General features: G+C 39.1%; 5 non-coding genes across 5 annotated transcripts; 3 read left to right on the top strand and 2 right to left on the bottom strand.

The window, feature by feature from the left end:
* Nucleotides 1-6780: 6780 nt before the first annotated feature.
* On the bottom strand, nucleotides 6781-6852 carry Trnah-gug. The gene has a single exon. It is a non-coding gene; the product is annotated as a tRNA-His (tRNA).
* A 143-nt stretch (nucleotides 6853-6995) lies between these two features.
* Trnah-gug lies at nucleotides 6996-7067 on the top strand. Its single transcript has one exon. It is a non-coding gene; the product is annotated as a tRNA-His (tRNA).
* Nucleotides 7068-9094: 2027 nt separating this feature from the next.
* Nucleotides 9095-9166, bottom strand: Trnah-gug. Its single transcript has one exon. It is a non-coding gene; the product is annotated as a tRNA-His (tRNA).
* A 139-nt stretch (nucleotides 9167-9305) lies between these two features.
* Trnah-gug lies at nucleotides 9306-9377 on the top strand. Its single transcript has one exon. It is a non-coding gene; the product is annotated as a tRNA-His (tRNA).
* Nucleotides 9378-14423: 5046 nt separating this feature from the next.
* Trnah-gug lies at nucleotides 14424-14495 on the top strand. Its single transcript has one exon. It is a non-coding gene; the product is annotated as a tRNA-His (tRNA).
* Nucleotides 14496-18703: the final 4208 nt, after the last annotated feature.

Below are 18703 nucleotides of genomic sequence, written 5' to 3'. Positions count from 1 at the left end.
ACTTTGAAATATAAAATTATATATAAAAGTAATGCAAACAACGTAAAGAGATATCGCTGCGATATCGCATTGCAGAATATATAGAAAATCAATAAAATACGAAACAAAAAAATAATGTACAAGAACAATTATTAACCTACCTGCCGTGACCAGGATTCGAAGCTGGGTTATCTTAGTTACGACGTTGGGAGCCTAACCACTAGACAATCACGACAACCAGACCAGCTATAGCGCTATCTTTTAAGTTATGTGCATCTATAATATTGGCGATAGACTAAGATTGCTTCCGAGCGTTGAAAAAGTAGTTTCCTGGACAAAAGTAAATCGAAGTAATATGTTAATCCATATTAATCCATAGAGTTATTTCTGCATGTCCTTGGGGGTTTCTTCGTGGATTTGTAATTTTTAATAGGATAATCTTTTCTATGAGAAGGCACAAGGGCTGAAAATTTTCTGGGATGGAGTAAGTCCATTATATCAATGCCGTTTCTCAACTGGTACTTAGCCCAATAGTCCTTAGCGAAATTTGAACTCAAAATGAGAAGAAGGGCGAAATGTTGCTAAGCACTTTTCCTGACGTGCTAACGATTCTGCCAGTTCACCAAGAAAAATATTGGTTTCAAATTTTAGCACAAGGGCTACTGGTTTGGGGAAGGGGCTAAGTCAGTTACATCGACCCCAATGATCAATTGACATTTATTTTTTCCGACCCCAAAAACATAAAAGGCAAAGTCGACCTCGGCGGAACTTGTTCACCTAGAAAAATATTAAGCACTGTTTTGCACTGTTTTGAGCAAGTATGGTAACGGTGGTTCAGTCCTCGACAAAGTTTGAACTCAAAATGGGAAGACAGGCGAAATGCCGGTAATCCTTTTGCCCAACGTACTAAAGATATTAGGCACCGGGTGCACGATTTTGTCCAAGTATGGTATCAATGATTCAGACTGGTTTCAGAAAGTCCTCTGGAGTGAACGAATCAAGATTTCTGAGCTTTGTAATGGTATCACAGTACGTTGCCTTCGCAGAACCGATAAGAGTTTCCTCTCTGAGTTGATTTCAACGGCCATGAATCATAGACGAGATGGAATCCCAGTATGGGATGCATTTTCCTCTGCAGCTGTTTGTTTAAAGGGCGTGAACAGTCAATTATGCATTGGAATACCTAACATTGTTAGAGTTGTGATCACTTCCCAGCGTGAAGAAACCATTTCCTGGAGAAAACAAAAGCAAAATAATTTATCAACAATATAAAATAAATACAAATTACTTAAGCAGATATCGCTGCGATATCATATTGCAGTATATAAAGAAAATCAATAAAAAGAAAAAAAAGGATATGAAACGTATATTAACCGATCTGCCGTGACCAGGATTCGAACCTGGATTACCACAGCCACAACGTGGGGTCCTGACCACTGGACGGTAATGGACGTGAGACCAGCCGCTGGTGCGCATTCTCAAGTTTGTATATCTAGAATATTTGCGCTAGAATAATAGTACTACTAAAATAGAAATAATACATTTCTAAATCTCTCTGAGAGATTTATGCAGTAGTGATACGATAAAGTAGTTGTATGCTGTCCCACGAAGGGAATAATACTACTGCTATTTAGCCCTAGGAAGTAGCAACGCTTCCTGTCAGCCTTGACACATTTCTTGTGTCCTTACGTTTACAAGGAGGAGATAAGCACCTCCACCTCTGAGTGATTTAGAAATGTATTATTCCTATTTTTGAAATCAGTGAATGTATTTCACTAGAATAATTATATGTTTACAAGGGCACCTCCAACTAGCAAGCCATGCTACTCCAGACTGAAGACGACCAATGACTCAGAAACTAGTCTCTGAATGCAGGCTTAGCTGGGTGGAGGTGATTATCTCCCCCTTGTAAACATAAGGACACAGGAAATGTGTCAAGGCTGACAGGAAGCGGTTCTGCTTCCTAGGGCTAAATAGCAGTGGCATTATTTCCTTCATGGGACTGTCACATTAAGTTGACAGCATACAAATATTACTACTCATCGTGAAGAAAGCAATATCTCCGACCAAAGACGAAACATAATAATTCTTGGAACACACCAATTATCCAGTCCCCATTGAAAGAGCAAATAAAAAGGAATTCCTTGAATATCGTGTTCTGGACAAATTCAGAGCTCAGTTCTGAATCCCGTATAGAATAATTTTCGCATGCATTGGATACAATTTTGTTACAAGAAATTTGCCATCATTGATGAGTTTTGGGAAACTGTGAAATGTGAATGGCGTTGGAATTGATGGAAGCGTCATGTCGATATAAATGGTGTTCGGCTGGTACTTATTTTATCGACCACGAAAGGATGATAACCGAAGTCGACCTCGGCGGAATTTTAATGTAGATATAAATATTAATAAGTGTTTCATCTCTTCAGGTGAAGTTAATGACCCAAATAATCACATCAGCACTAACCCATCGCTGGCTTTCAAATATCTCATTGAGATTAAATATCGTAAATTTTCTATTTCAGTTGCTATCTCTCTCTCTCTCTCTCTCTCTCTCTCTCTCTCTCTCTCTCTCTCTCTCTCTCTCTCTCTCACACACACACACACACACACAAACTCTCACACACACACACTTTCTCTCTCTCTTTCTCTCTCTGCATCTCTCTTTCTTTCCCTATCTTTCTCTCTTTCCCCATCTCTCTCATTTTCCCACTCCTTCTCGCTCTCTCTCTCTCTCTCTCTCTCTCTCTCTCACACACACACACACACACACACAACACACACACACAAACTCTCACACACACACACTTTCTCTCTCTTTTTCTCTCTCTGCATCTCTCTTTCTTTCCCTATCTTTCTCTCTTTCCCCATCTCTCTCATTTTCCCACTCCTTCTCGCTCTCTCTCTCTCTCTCTCTTTCCCCATCTCTCTCATTTTCCCACTCCTTCTCGCTCTCTCTCTCTCTCTCTCTCTCTCTCTTTCTATTTGTTTCTCACTTTTTCTTTTATACTCAGTCGTTTTCTTTCTCTCTCTTCTTCTCGTCCTCATTCACTGTCACTTTCTCCCTCTCCTTCTCTACTTCTCTTTTTCATTCTCTCTTTTCTCCCTTTTTCTCACTCTCCCTTTCCTTCTCTCTCCCTCTACTTCTCTCTCTGTTTCTCTATCCCTCTGTTTTTCTCTCTGTCTCTCCCTCTTGGTGTCTTTCTCTCTGTTTCTTCCCCTCTATATTTCCCCGTCTCTCTTCCGTTTTCTCTCTTTCGCTTTCCCTCGTTCTTTCCCTTCTCTCTCCGTCACTCTTTCCTTTCTTTCTCCGTTTCTCTCTCCTCTCTCTCTCCGACTCTATCTTTCTCTTTCACCTCTTTCTCCGTTTCTCTCTCCTCTCTCTCTCCGACTCTATCTTTCTCTTTCCGTTTCTCCCTTTCCCCCTCTCTCTCTCTCTCTCTCTCTTTCTTTCTCTCTCCTTCTCTCCCTCTCTTTCTCTCTCCTTCTGTTTCTCTCCTCTCTCTCCCTCTCCTGCTATTCCTCTCTTTCTCCCTCTCTCTCCCTCTCTCTCCCTCTCCCTCTCTTACCCTTTCTCTTCCTCTCTCCCTCTCTCTCCCTCTCTCTCCCTCTCTCTCCCTCTCTCTCCCTCTCTCTCCCTCTCCCTCTCTTACCCTTTCTCTTCCTCTCTTCTCATTTTCACCAACTCTTCTCAGAAAACTTTCACGAGTGATTATTGTCTCTGTAAAGAAGACATTATCACAGTGATGACTATAATTGATAGCTCTTTGTTACAAACTGTTTTGCCTTGGTTTCAGATCGGGGCAGCCATCTTGAATAACAGCGTCAATATCTCTCGGGTGAGAGGTGGATGGCACTTCTTTTTCCTCTGATATTAGTCAATCTAAAAACCTTAGAAGTTCAGTGAAGATGAGAGATTCATTAAGATTTGAAAAATCTATTAATCTATTTATGTTAAAAAGACGTAATCAGAAGGAACTGAAGATTGAATAAAGCTATGAAGATTAATGTTACTAGAAGGCAGATCCATTGATCAAAGTTGATTAATAATCATAGCTACCATGTAACAGACAAGATATATTGATCTCTAGTTATCTTTTGAGTCTTTCTACCTATTGAACTGGTCTGTTATATATTCTGTATAATTTATTAGGTTCAAAATGTCAGTTAGCGGAAATTTAAATTTGAAGTTCCTCTCTCTGGCTGTTATTGTGGTTTTTGAGCAGGATACTAAAAGAAAACATCTGAGGGGAATAGTTTTATAGAAGCGGGTGGCTGGAGATTTATATTACAAGAAGCTTGTAGCCTGAAGATTTCTTTTGAGCAAGCGGATTACATTGGTTTCAAAGCTTTTCGTCCGGCATACTAACCAGCAAATAATTCTGCCAGCTTTCTGCCTAAAGTCGGTGGATATTAAATCTTTCTAATTTTCGCGCAATGTCAGCAATTTTAGAAAGAGGATTAGTCAATTAATTTGACTGGTGTTTTATTTTGTCGACCCTGAAAGGATGAAAAAAACAAAGCTGACTTTGAGAGTATTTGAAATCAAAATGTTAAGGCGGATGCAACGTCGCTAAACATTTCGTCCGGCGTGCTAACGATTCTTTTCTACTCTATGCACAAAGCCTGGAATTTTTTGGGGGGGGCAGTCGATTAGATCGACCCCAGTACGCAACTGGTACTTAGGTTATCGACCCTGAAAATATGAAAGGCAATGTCGACCTCAGCAGTATTTGATCTCAGAACGTAAAGCTGGAAGAAATGCCACTAAGCACTCCGTCCGGCGTACTCAGGACTCTATCACTTCTCCCCCTTAGGTTATATCGGTTTCAAATTTTGGCGCAAGGCCAGCAGTTTCCGGCCCAGCAAGTACTTATTCTATCAACCCCGAAAGGATGTTACAACCAAGAACGTAAAGCCGACATGCAAATGGTTCTGTCTGCTCTCCCAATAGGTTAATGGATTAAATGCAATGAGATCGCTCGGCACTAGTCAAATCATACTATCCAAAATTAAATTTTACGGTGATATCTCTATATCTATAAACGGCAAAATGTCTGTGTCTGTGTGTCCTTTATACAAACCCAGTTTTTCACGTAAAAGGCTCGCATTTTCTATGGGCTTTCAAAACTGTCTGAAGGCGATCGTGAAGATCTTTTCATTTCCGCAGTCAACCCAGAAAGCCATTAAAAATCGATTAACCGACCTCTTATGTCCATAAGTTATGGACATATCCATTTAAAATCGCTAAAACATAGAAATTTGTACGCGGTGCGTGCGTACAGCTAGATACGCCAATAGATTGCCAGCTGTTTTTTGATTGGACGGAGATAATTTTTACCCTTGACAGTTGAATGCCAATGCGCATTTGCAGACAGTCTGTATGACTCATTTTTGTATTTTGCGAAGACGCGTTATCATGTGATTTGGCTTTCAAACATGCATGCTCTTTTGATTTGAGAAATGCAGGGAATAATTAACGAGTTAGACCAAGTGAATGACAAGAGAGCGGGATTTTCATGAAAGACCAAATATGCTTGACTAGCACTAGGCCTGACAACGCCGGGTCATAGTGCTAGTGCAATATGAATATAGAGCAGCGCTGTTAGAAACATTCTGTCGAGTAATTTTCTCATTAAAAAAATTTTTTAATAATTATGGTTAATTATAAGGAAGCTGATAAACAATGGCATTAGAAGGAAAGATGTTGTTATCGTTTCTAATGTGCATCTCTGATCACGAGCTGAAGTAGTGGGGGAGCATCATAGCCATGTGTTGAGAGGGATTCTTTGGGGTTTGAATAATTCACCTCTGGAAACATGGGTGGTTCTTTCAACATCCTTAAACAACCCTTATTCAGGGACCTTTTGAGCGGGATGGGCTACTCAACCTGAAGAAAATTCTTACTGGGCTCCACCTGCAAGGTCAGGTGCTGTTTATCTTGATATGAGATCACCATGTCGCGCACATATGGTTGTGATGGTGTACCCTTATCAGACGAGTAGTCATGATGGGTATATTGGGCTTCGTAATATTTTGCCCCAGTGTCACTTTGATGGCATGAACTGCTCTCTCACTCAATAATAATAATAATAATAATAATAATAATAATAATAATAATAATAATAATAATAATAGTAATAGTAATAATAATAATAATAATAATAATAATAATAATAATAATATTCCAACCTGTTGTCTCTTGAGGTCTCTGGGTGAGACTTGGAGCCAACTTCTACAAATATAAAGCAAAAGTCAAACATAGAATAATAATAATAATAATAATAATAATAATAATAATAATAATAATAATAATAATAATAATAATAATAATAATGAGCTCTGATTGGCTGTATGCAAATGAGTGCATAACTGGGGTCTGGAACTCTCGTGGGAAAAAAACTTTCGTGTCCGAGACTATTGTAGAAGGCATTTCGCAGTGAGACTGAAAACCGAAACCACGTGGTCGCCAAGCCATTAGTGTGTTTACAGGGCGTGAACTGTTAATTACTGCATTGGAATACCTAACGTTGTTAGAGATAAGATTACTTCCCAACGTGAAGAAACAATTTCCTGGAGAAATCAAAAACAAAGTAATTTGTCAACAACGCTATATTCCGGCCCACACAGCAAAAGCAGAGTCATGATCGCGACTAGAAAAACTTTGAACTCTAAAATTATATATAAAAGTAATACAAACAACTTGAACAGGTATCGCTGTGATATCACATTGCAGTAAATTAAGAAAATCAATAAAAGAGGGGGGAAAATGTACAAAAAAAGAAATAAGAGAAACGGAGCTGCCGTGACCAGGATTCGAACCTGGGTTACCACGGCCACAACGTGGGGTCCTAACCACTAGACGATCACGGCTAACAGATCTCCGCTGCTACGTTAGTCTTTAAATTATGTATGTCTAGAACAAACAAACTAATTAACTTTTACTAGGTTAGTTAATTGTCTTGTTTCTTTTAGATATACGTAATATAAAACCTGCTTCACAAGCAGGCGTGTTAGCCGTGATCGTCTAGTGGTTAGGACCCCACGTTGTGGCCGTGGTAACCCAGGTTCGAATCCTGGTCACGGCACGTCACTTTTTTTTTTTTTTAGTAATCTACAATGTGATATCGCAGCGATATCGGTTTAAGTTCTTTATTTCTTTTATTCACTCCAGTTTCCTAGTTTCTCTTAAGATTGCAAGATTGCTTTCGTTGGGTTTGGAGAATATTTGGCATTCCTTCGATATAACCCGACAAGATTTCACTTCGAGTATTTCCGTGGGTTGTGGAGTATAGATATAACGAAATTATGCCAGCAATGTCTCATTTTAAACTTGAAGAAGAAAAGCCTTGCATATTTGTTCTTACCTGTTTCATGTGTGTATGTAAAATCCGCAAATTTCCAAGAAGAAAACAGAATCGAACTGTCATTTGCATCCACGGAAATACCCGAAGTGAAATGCTTTGATTTTGTCGAGTTATATCGAAAAAATGCCGAATGTATTTTATTTCTTCTTTTTTTTATATTTTCTTCATAAAAGACAAATACGAGGTTTGTCAGACAATAAGAGGTTGTCTTTTCGTCCCTTGATCAACGCTACTCGAGCAGACCTATGATGGGAGTCGTGAGCGTCAGTATTTTGTTTTGATGTATAATTATCTCTGTAGATATTCTATTGAATTTAGATCCAGCACCAAAAGTATATATAGACAAAAGTATATATACGTATATATAGACAATGCGTTCGAAGAAGGAGCAATCACCCCCGAAATATGTATACCGTAAATCCTCGAGTATAATGCGCATTTTTTCCCCAAAATTTAAAGGCCAAAATCCCTAGTGCTTACTATATACGAGGTTAAAAATGGAAATTATTTTCTAAGCAATGTCCGAGTTTCTATTTGCTGTCTGGCAATGTTTATTCAGACGTATTTTGCGATGTCCGGCGCGAAAATACCTTATGCTAAGCCTGAAAGCAATGAAGTCATAAAAGAATCATCCATAACTTGCAGTAAGCAACATTTATTAAACTTTATTACTGTTAGTTCCTTATTTTCTGCAAACAAAATGCACAAAAAAGCTACACGTTTGCATTATGTTATATGTACATTAATAATAAAGGACGTTACTGTATACATTTCTACAAACCAAGGATGTTATATAGACCTCCTTGAGTCCGATAGAATAAGTACTAAGCTTACAAAGAATATGACCTGAGGACGACTAAAGGTGGTACTCCAGCATGGCCGCAGTCAAATGCCTGAAACAAGTAAAAGAATAAAAATGTGTGAGGGTGGAGTGTATAAGGTTGAAAAGCAACACACGAGTGGATATGTATAAGGAAAATAGGACAAGATAAAAATAATTATCATAAAAAACATTTTAGTACCGGTTTCAGACTTTCTGACTTTTTCATCTTAAGAGCGCGGACTACCAACCCCCAAGATTCCGAGTTCGAGTCCAGGCAGTGTCCTGAATGAGAAGAAGAAGAAGAAGAAGAAGAAGAAGAAGAAGAAGAAGAAGAAGAAGAAGAAGAAGAAGAAGAAGAAGAAGGAGGAGGAGGAGGAGGAGGAGGAAGAGGAGGAGGAGGAGGAGGGGAGGGGGAGAAGAAGAAGAAGAAGAAGAAGAAGAATTGGTGGACACTAGTTTGATAGTTGAGCTCTGATTGGCTGTATGCAAATGAGTTCATAACTGGGGTCCGGAACTCTCGTGCAAAAAAAATTTCGTGTTCGGGACTATTGTAGAAGCCATTTGCCGAAAGTAACGCGCAGTGAGATTGAAAACCAAAGCCACGTTGTCTCAAAGCCATTAGTTTGTTTACAGGGCGTGAACAGTTAATTACTGCATTGGAATGCCTAAAATTGTTAGAGATACGATTACTTCCCATCGTGAAGAATTCTTGGAGAAATCAAAAACAAAGCAATTTGTCAACAACTCTATATTCCGGCCCACACTGCAAAAGCAGAGACATGATCGCGACTAGAAAAACTTTGAACACTAAAATTATAAAACAAACAACTTGAACAAGGTGTCGCTGTGATATCACATTGCAGTAAATTAAGAATATCAATAAATAAGTGGAAAAAATGAACGAAAAAAAAAAGAGAAGCTGAGCTGCCGTGACCAGGATTCGAACCTGGGTTACCACGGCCACAACGTGGGGTCCTAACCACTAGACGATCACGGCTAACAGATCTGCTGGTTTGTTGGGCTTTAAATTATGTATATCTAGAATAAGCATTACTTAACTTTTGTTAGGTTAGTTAATTGTCTTGTTTCTTCTAGATATATGTAATATAAAACTTGGTTTATAAGCAGGCGTGTTAGCCGTGATCGTCTAGTGGTTAGGACCCCACGTTGTGGCCGTGGTAACCCAGGTTCGAATCCTGGTCACGGCACGTCACTTTTTTTTTTTTTTTTGTAATCTACAATGTGATATCGCAGCGATATCGGTTTAAGTTCTTTGTTTCTTTTATTGACTCCAGTTTCCTAGTTTCTCTGAAGATTATTTTTGTTGGGTTTGGAGAAGATTTTTTTTCTTTTTCTTTTTTTTTTCTTCATAAAAGACAAATACGAGGTATGTCAGACAATAAGAGGTTGTCTTTTCGTCCCTTGATTAATGCTAATCGAGCAGACCTATGATTGTTTACGTAGACGTATTTGTATACGAAACGTCTTAACTTTTAGCGCTGACTTTAAATTCTAGAGAATATCTGTGGAAATAACTTAAAAGTAATTGAATCGCACTGCTAACACAGAAAGATAAAACGCAGTATTGACTTTCTTTTATTCTTTTATGTGGAGCACCATCGGTTGTCAAGCAATGCTAGGGGGACAAACACAGGCACACAAACATACACGCATACACACATATATATATACATATATACGACGGGCTTCTTTTCAGTTTCCGTCTACCAAATCCACTCACAAGGCTTTGGTCGGCCCGGGGATATAGTAGAAGACACTTGCCCAAGGTGCCACGCAGTGGGACTGAACCCGGAACCATGTGGTTGGTAAACAAGCTACTTACCACACAGCCACTCCTGCATACACATACACGTACACACACACACGTGCATATTTACAACACCTAGGTTTCCCATGCGGTCACCCATCTAAGTACTAACCAGGTTCGACGTTGATCAGACGAGAACCGGTGCTTTCAACGTGATATAGCTGTATACACCTTTTTATATATTGGGTCATCCCATAAATAATGCAGTCTTTTTATACTTCTTTCATTTTTCAGAATTAAAATAAACAAAGTTCTTTTTTTAAATCTAAAATATACTCTCCTTCATTTTCTAAAATGCTCTTCCATCTATCTGGTAGATTTGCAAGTCTCCTCTTCCAAAATTCACTTGTCTGTGACGAAAAATACTCCTCCAGCACTGTTCTGACCTCGTCTACGGAATTCATATTTTTTTCCGTCAAAATGATTTTGAAGATTGCAAAATATAAATGATAACCAGATGGAGCAATGTCCGGCGAATGTGGTGAGTTGGACATCGTTTCCCATTCAAACTACTCCAGCCTTTGTAATGTCATCTTCTCTGTATGTGACCAAGCATTATCCTGATGGAAGAACACTTTTCGTCTTGAAACTAAATATGGTCATTTTTTCTTCTAGCGCTGATTTGAATGACTGATTCAATGACCAAATCGAAGCTTTTCAGCTAGTTCCTCAACAGTTGCGATGGGATTTTGTTTCACCAGGGTTTGCAGGACGTCTTCGTCGAGCTCTACAGATCATCCAGGACGAGGCTCGTCTTCTAGGCTGATGTGTTCGGCTGGGAATTTCTGGAACCACCGGTGACACTGGCTTATGCTTATTGTCCAATCCCCATATATTGCATTAATATTGCTTGCACTTTCCGTTGCGTGGTTGCTTTTATTGAACGGAGAATATGCCGAATATACTCTTTTTTTAGTTTCCGCCTACCAAATCCACTCACAATGCTTTGGTTAGCCCGAGGCTTTAGTCGAAGACATTTGCCCAAGGTGCCACGCAGTGGAACAGGATCCGGAACCTATTTCTTTTTTACCCACAAGGGGCTAAACATAGAGGGGACAAACAAGGACAGACATAGGTATTAAGTCGATTACATCGACCCCAGTGCGTAACTGGTACTTAATTTATCGACCCCGAAAGGATGAAAGGCAAAGTCGACCTCGGCGGAATTTGAACTCACAACGTTGCGCCAGACGAAATACCGCTAAGCATTTCGCCCAGCACGCTAACGTTTCTGCCAGCTCGCCTGGATCCGGAACCATGTGGTTGGGAAGCACCTATACAAACACGCGCGCGCGCACATAGACATACACATACACATACATACATACAATCATGCATATATGTGTATGCATATATATGCGCGTGTGTGTGCATGTATATGCACACATGCGAGTTCATACGTGTGTGTGTGTGTGTGTGTGTGTGTGTGTTTGTACCCCACCACCACTTGACAACCGGTGTTGGTGACTTTACGTCACCGTAACCTAACGGCTCGGCAAAAGCGACCGGCAGAATAAGTACTGGGCTTTAGAAAAAAACATAAGTCCTGGAGTCGTTACATTGGACTAAAAATTCATCAAGGCGGAGTCCCAGTATGGCCGCAGTCTAATGTCTGAAACAAGTAAAAGATGGAGGATAAAAGATAGCTAAGTCAATGTATTTAGATAATTTTGTATGTCAGAGGGGGTAGAAAGAACAGCAGATATTTTGAATCGGTTATTTAGAAGGTTCAGATTCCTTTTCACTCCATAGATTACCATTGTAACAGAACGGATTGATAAAATAAAGGAAAGCAAATCCTTCTCTCTCCCTTTGATTTATAGTTGTTGTTTGGACGTAGCAGAAAATACTTAGCTATAAAGACCAGGTTGTAACCATTGTTCTGAATGGTTAGTTTTTTGGTGCAAATGGCCCCTTAAACAACTCTGCCAAATTACACGGTCAACTAATCAAATGCGCTAAAATGGATCACGTGTGCTCTTGGCGGAAAAACTTTCATCTCTCCTGAGAGCCCACGAATCTCTATAAGAAACGCAGTTCCTGACTGTTCTATGTCTTTGGCACACGCCACTGACCGCATGCGACTCTTCTCTGACAAAGATGTATCAGACACCAGCCAGTCTCAGCTTTCATCTCCACTAGACGCCTGCCTACATCGTTGCTGTATGTACATCACACGACCAACAGACCAACAGCTGCCTTTACATACCTATTTCTTTACTACCCACAAGGGGCTAAACACAGAGGAGACAAGCAAGGACAGACAGACGGATTAAGTCGATTTATATCGACCCCAGTGTGTAACTGGTACTTAATTTATCGACCCCGAAAGGATGAAAGGCAAAGTCGACCTCGCGAAATTTGAACTCAGAACGTAACGGCAGACGAAATACCTATTTCTTTACTACCCACAAGGGGGTAAACACAGAGGAGACAAACAAGGACAGACAGACGGATTAAGTCGATTTATATCGACCCCAGTGCGTAACTGGTACTTAATTTATCAACCCCGAAAGGATGAAAGGCAAAGTCGACCTCGGCGGAATTTGAACTTAGAACGTAATGGCAGACGAAATACCGCTAAGCATTTCGCCCGGCGTGCTAACGATTCTGCCACCACCAAACAGTACGTCAACTTTATCAACAATCCAGCCTAACCACGAAGTCTCTCACACATCTTTGTTGTAACCTGTTATGTTATTTTATTTCCTGTATGGCAATCATTGTATTTTATAACGGAAAATAAATCATCGCTTACCAGTTCATTTCCATCCTCAAGTCATATGTATTTCATTTCAACACTTCCTCATTCACTCAATACTTCGTTATAGTGGTAACCCCAAGCTAAAACATGCTGTACTGTATTTTAACGTTGTATAAAGGAACCTATTTTTTGTCAAAAAGTAGGTTTTAAAATAGGGGAGTTTTTTTATACATGGATAATATGATAATCCCTTACAAAACCTTTTTCCAAATTTTAAGCCCCCCAAATTAGTGGGTTCCTCATATACGAGGGTTCCTTATACACGTTAAAATACGGTAATCCAAATTCAGGAACTTCGTGGTAAAACTTTTATGTAGGCGCAGGAGTGGCTGTGTGGTAAGTAGCTTGCTTACCAACCACATGGTTCCGGGTTCAGTCCCACTGCATGGCACCTTGAGCAAGTGTCTTCTACTATAGCCTCGGGCCGACCAAAGCCTTGTGAGTGGATTTGGTAGACGGAAACTGAAAGAAGCCCATCGTATATATGTATATGTATATATATGTGTGTGTGTGTGTGTGTGTGTGTGTGTGTGTGCGTGTGTTTGTTTGTGTGTCTGTGTTTGTCTCCTAACATCGCTTGACAACCGATGCTGGTGTGTTTACGTACCCGTAACTTAGCGGTTCGGCAAAAACCGATAGAATAAGTACTAGGCTTCCCAAGAATAAGTCCTGGAGTCGATTTGCTCGACTAAAGGTTGTGCTCCAGCATGGCCACAGTCAAAATGACTGAAACAAGTAAAAGAGTAAAAGAGAGTAAAGAGGTAGGACAATTAAAAGTTTTATATTTTCAGGGGAAATAATAGATAAATAGTAAATTACGAGTTATTTCCCTTTAACAGCTTTTGTTTATTTTCATTTTTCATGATATAATTTATTGTTTGTTATGTATATAATAAATACTTGACCCTTTATAAATAAACTCTTGGTAAATGTATCAAAATAAAAATATATTTTGATTCGTATAATGATATTGATATAGCGATAATAGTATTGCTTTCGAAATGTCCATCACACTTCTTGATTAAATGAAATTAAAAGACGTAAACAGCTATATATTTCGCTATAAAATCGCTTTAATGTTAACATAAAATATTTATGACTTCAACGTAAAGTTAGAAATAACATTTAAAATTTTTCTAAAAGCTTTGAAACTAGCTGATAAATAACGATAGAAGTAATTGGCTAATTATAATATTCTCCTTATTTGCCGATCAGATGTGAGTTCCCACGTGGATGCGCGAACTGCTAGAAATAGTGGCGAAATCTTCTTTAAACTAAACCGTATTGTCTAAAATTTTTCAAGGCGACGTTTGTATCTAAAATAAATGTAGTCCTTGATACACATCACCTTAAAAGAAAAAAACTAGATGATCGTGAGACAGAAAAAAAAATATTCGTGAGAATTTATCCCAATCTGTGTCCTTAGGTATGATTAAAGTAAATCTGCCTGTCCTGTATTGACCTTTCTTTGTTCGAGAGAGCAGGTTGTGTGTGAAATATTTCTGTCTTTTGTCTTTAGTAAAACAAACAATTTTCATAGCAATTACGAGAAAACTTACGAAGTTGTCAAACAGAAGCGGAACAAACAAACGCTGAACTGACAGTAGTTTACGCTTCCTAGATATGGGTTAATTCAGAGTGTCATTGCCGGTTGGCCTAGTAGCCGTGATCGTCTAGTGGTTAGGACCCCACGTTGTGGCCGTGGTAACCCAGGTTCGAATCCTGGTCACGGCAGGCCTTCCGTTATTTTTTTAATATTATTCTTTTTAAGAGCTGTACATTTGTTTATTAAGTTGCAATGTGATATACAAGAGATACTGCAAAAGTTATTTGTGTCACATTTTTTTTTTTTGTAAATTAACTTTATACCCCTTAATGTACTAATACTACTACTGTGCCTTCACAGGTTCGAATCCTAGTCACGGCAGGCCTTCCTGTTATTTTTTGTTTCTTTTTTTTTTAATAGTGGTACGTTTGTTTATTAAACTGCAATGTGATATACAAGCGATACTGTTCACTTTTTTCTCTCTCTAAATTAACTTTAACCCCTTAATGTACAAAAACTACAAAACCTTCATAATTTTCCAGCAATGCATATAAACTTTTATATAACTAAAAGATACCGATCCGGCAAATCGTTAGCGCGTCGGACTAACAGCTTATCAGCATTTCCTCCGCTTCTTTATATTCTGAGTTCAAATTCCGTGGTCGACTTTGTTTTTCATCCTTTCGAGGTCGATAAAATAAAGTACCAGTCAAAAGTAATGGCGGAATGTGTGACAGATGTGAAGAAAGGAAACACATTATGGCGACAACGGAGTAAATATATACATGTCAGGTTTGAAAGATTCGTTCAATGGAATCTCTGTTAGGATTATGTTAGAATTAGACACAAATAAATCATGATACACAACAAAGAATCTCAGACTTATGCTACAAGAAAATTCTAGGATATGCCAATCCACACATGTTGTATTGTTATGGTCAAAGGTTATTCTATCTTGGGAGGGTCGTTCTGCTAATAATGAGCTCACGCACTGGTTTTATTTCACTTCTTTTATCATTATTAGACAATTACTTAATATTTTAATCGATTGTTTGATTAATCCGTTCGGTCAATCAATCAGCTAGATTTACCAAAGTCCTTTCGTTGCCATTCACGATCCCATCAATGACATGACCTCTCAACTCCAGATCTGCTTCTGTTCTATCATTGGCAAGATGATCCTCTCGACATATAAGTAAATCTGTTTCAACACACAAGTTCACGTCATGGATACAAAAACGAAATATCATTGTCAAAGATTTTCACTTAAAGAAAATGTCGTTAGGCAAATATAGAAACTGGAAAATACAAAGAGATAGAATTACGAGAGTGAAAACAGAATAAATGGCATCAAGGGAAGGAGGGGGGCACCACAGAAATGGTAAATGGTTGACAGCACAAAAGAAATCACTTTAAACTTGCTAAAATAATATTTGGAATGCCTTTATCTCTACTAAGTATAGATGCAGATGTGTTACCTAAGATTAATTTTGAGGATCTGACCAAAAATTTTGCAATTTAAAAAAATAGGAGGGAACTTCTCAAATATAAATAAAATGGAAGTATACAAAACTGAACTTTATATCCCCTCACACTGTTTTGTTTTGTCTTGTTTGTTATTGTTTATATTTTGTTTGTTTATATTTTGAATTACATAATCTTTTATGGGGGTACTAAAATCTTTTAAGTGCTGAGGGCCTCGATGGGACTTAATCCAGCCCTGACCCCAGGCTACTAATTTACACACACATACACAGATCGATAACACTTTTCTTGTCCTTCCCCTCTCCTTTCAGTGCTGGATTAACCATTAAGCCAAAAAGCATGTGTGTAGAGCATCAAAGGGAAGGAGGGGGGAACCACAGAAATGGTAAATTGTTGGCAGCACAAAAGAAAATCACTTAAAACTTGCTAAAATAATATTCGGGATGCCGTTATCTCTACTAAGTATAGATGCAGATGTGCTACTTAAGATTAATTTTGAAGACTGGATAAAGACTTTGTAATTCAAAAAAGTAGGAGAAAACTTTTCAAATATAAAAAAAAGTGGAAGTATACAAAAGTAAACATTATTTTCCCTCTTACTGTTTTGTTTCGTTTTGAAAAGCAAAAATTTATTTTATGGCTTGTTACTGTTTATATTTTGAATTACATAACTTTTTATAGGGGCACCAAAAATCTTTTAAGTGCTTAGGGCCTCGATGGGTCTTAATCCGGCCCAGGATGAGACCCCTATAAGGATCAAAAATCGAATAATGCTGTTGATAATTTTTTCTTCAGTCTGCACAGGAGTAACTAAACTTGACATGCTTGTATATCTAGTACGTAGGTTTATAGAGAGGCGGTGGGGTGCGGAGGAGGTATTATATTTTTCTAATAAAAGTTATTAAATGCAAGGTTTATACACATTGTACTACGTCACACTGATAAGACGAGCCAATAAATAACCTGGATCTGCTAGAGACCGCAGCTGAACCTCACTCACACTTCAAGGGACCAGTTGGATTATGTAGTTATGGATATATTTTGTTTGGAATGGTCATATTTGAAGCGCCTTCGATATTATGTCTTTCCAGTTGGAGCTGACCTGCAATTATGCAACAACTACAGCATCAACATAATGCTTTTTTTACCATAGGCACAAGGCCTTAAATTTGGTGGGAAGAGGCCAGTTGATTAGAGCGACCCCAGTACGCAACTGGTACTTAATTTATCGACCCCGAAAGGATGAAAGGCAAAGTCGACCTCGGCGGAATTTGAACTCGGAACGTAAAGAAAGACGAAATACAGCTAAGTATTTCGCCCGGCGTGGTAACGATTCTTATTTCTTTGTTGCCCATAAGGAGCTAAACATAGAAGGGACAAACAAGGACAGACAAACGGATTAAGTCGATTACATCGACCCCCGTGCGTAAATGCTACTTAATTGATCGACCCCAAAAGGATTGAAAAGCAAAGTCGGCCTCAGAACGTAACGGTAGACGAAATACCTATTTCCTTTCTATCCACAAGGGGCTAAACACAGAGAGGACAAACAAGAACAGACAAACGGATTAAGTCGATTATATCGACCCGAGTGCGTAACTGGTACGTATTTAATCAACCCCGAAAGGATGAAAGGCAAAGTCGACATCGGCGGAATTTGAACTCAGAACATAGCGGCAGACGAAATACCTATTTCTTTACTACCCACAAGGGGCTAAACACAGAGGGGACAAACAAGGACAGACAAACGGATTAAGTCAATTACATCGACCCCAGTGCGTAACTGGTACTTAATTTATCGATCACGAAAGGATGAAAGGCAAAGTCGACCTCGGCGGAATTTGAACTCAGAACGTAGCGGCAGACGAAATACCGCTAAGCTTTATGCCCGGCGTGCTAACGATTCTGCCAAGCTCGCCGCCTTCACTACAGCATCACCATAATGATAAGAACGTGGTTCCATTAAGAAACAATCTACCTCCATCTTCTAGTATAATGGTAGCCGTTACACACTTAACGTAATCAGCTAAACAGTTTTAATTAATTAACCATACGCCAGTAGTGAGGAAGTTAACATATATAATATAATGAGCTAAGAAATTTTAATTAATTAACTGCATATCCCTAGTGAGAAAGTTAACATACTTATTCTAATGAGTTAAGAAGTTTTAATTCGTTAACTTTGTGGCTATGAAATGCTTTAGAACAGCCGTTTGGTGCCGCTTATTTGGCGTCGCAGATTCGACGCTAATTTATTTGACATCAGAAGTTTTAATGCTTCTCTCGTTCTCTGCTGCTCTCTCCATCTCTCACTCTCTCTCTCTCTCTCTCTCTCTCTCGCTTTCTCTCTCTCCCTCTCTCTCTCTCTCTCTCTCTCTCTCTTTCTCTCTCGCGCGCTTTCTCTCTCTTCATCTCTCTCACTCTCTCCCTCTCTCCCTATCTCTCTTCATCTCTCTCTCTCTCTCAGTCTCTCTTTCTCTCTCTCTCTCTCTCTCTCTCTTTAGTTGATGTGTGTGCTTCTACACGTGCATGCGTGTATATATGCGCGTGCATGTATGTGTGTGCGCGCGTATGTTTGTGTGTGCGTGTGTGTGTGTGTGTGTGGTGTGTGTGTGTGTGTGTGTGTGCGTGCGTGTAGAGTTTGGAGGAATAATGAATTATCCCTTAATCTGTATATATAAAAGGCAGGATGTATGTTTGTGTGAGTGTGTATGTGTGTATGTGTGTGTGCGTGCGTGTGTGTGTGTGTGGTGTGTGTGTGTGTGTGTGTGTGTGTGTTTGTGTGTGTATGTGCATGCGTGTGTTTGCCTCCATCGTTAAAACATACTGTTGCCAAAACTGGCTGAATGTACTTCCAGCCGTGCCAAATCGCCAATGGTCAAACAGCCGCGCCCAATTGCCTCATTCCGAA

This window comes from Octopus sinensis, linkage group LG1, assembly GCF_006345805.1.
Source record: "Octopus sinensis linkage group LG1, ASM634580v1, whole genome shotgun sequence".
NCBI classification, from domain to species: Eukaryota; Metazoa; Mollusca; class Cephalopoda; order Octopoda; family Octopodidae; genus Octopus; species Octopus sinensis.
The sequence above is the reverse complement of the archived record's forward strand: the minus strand, read 5'-3'. Positions and strand labels throughout refer to the sequence as shown.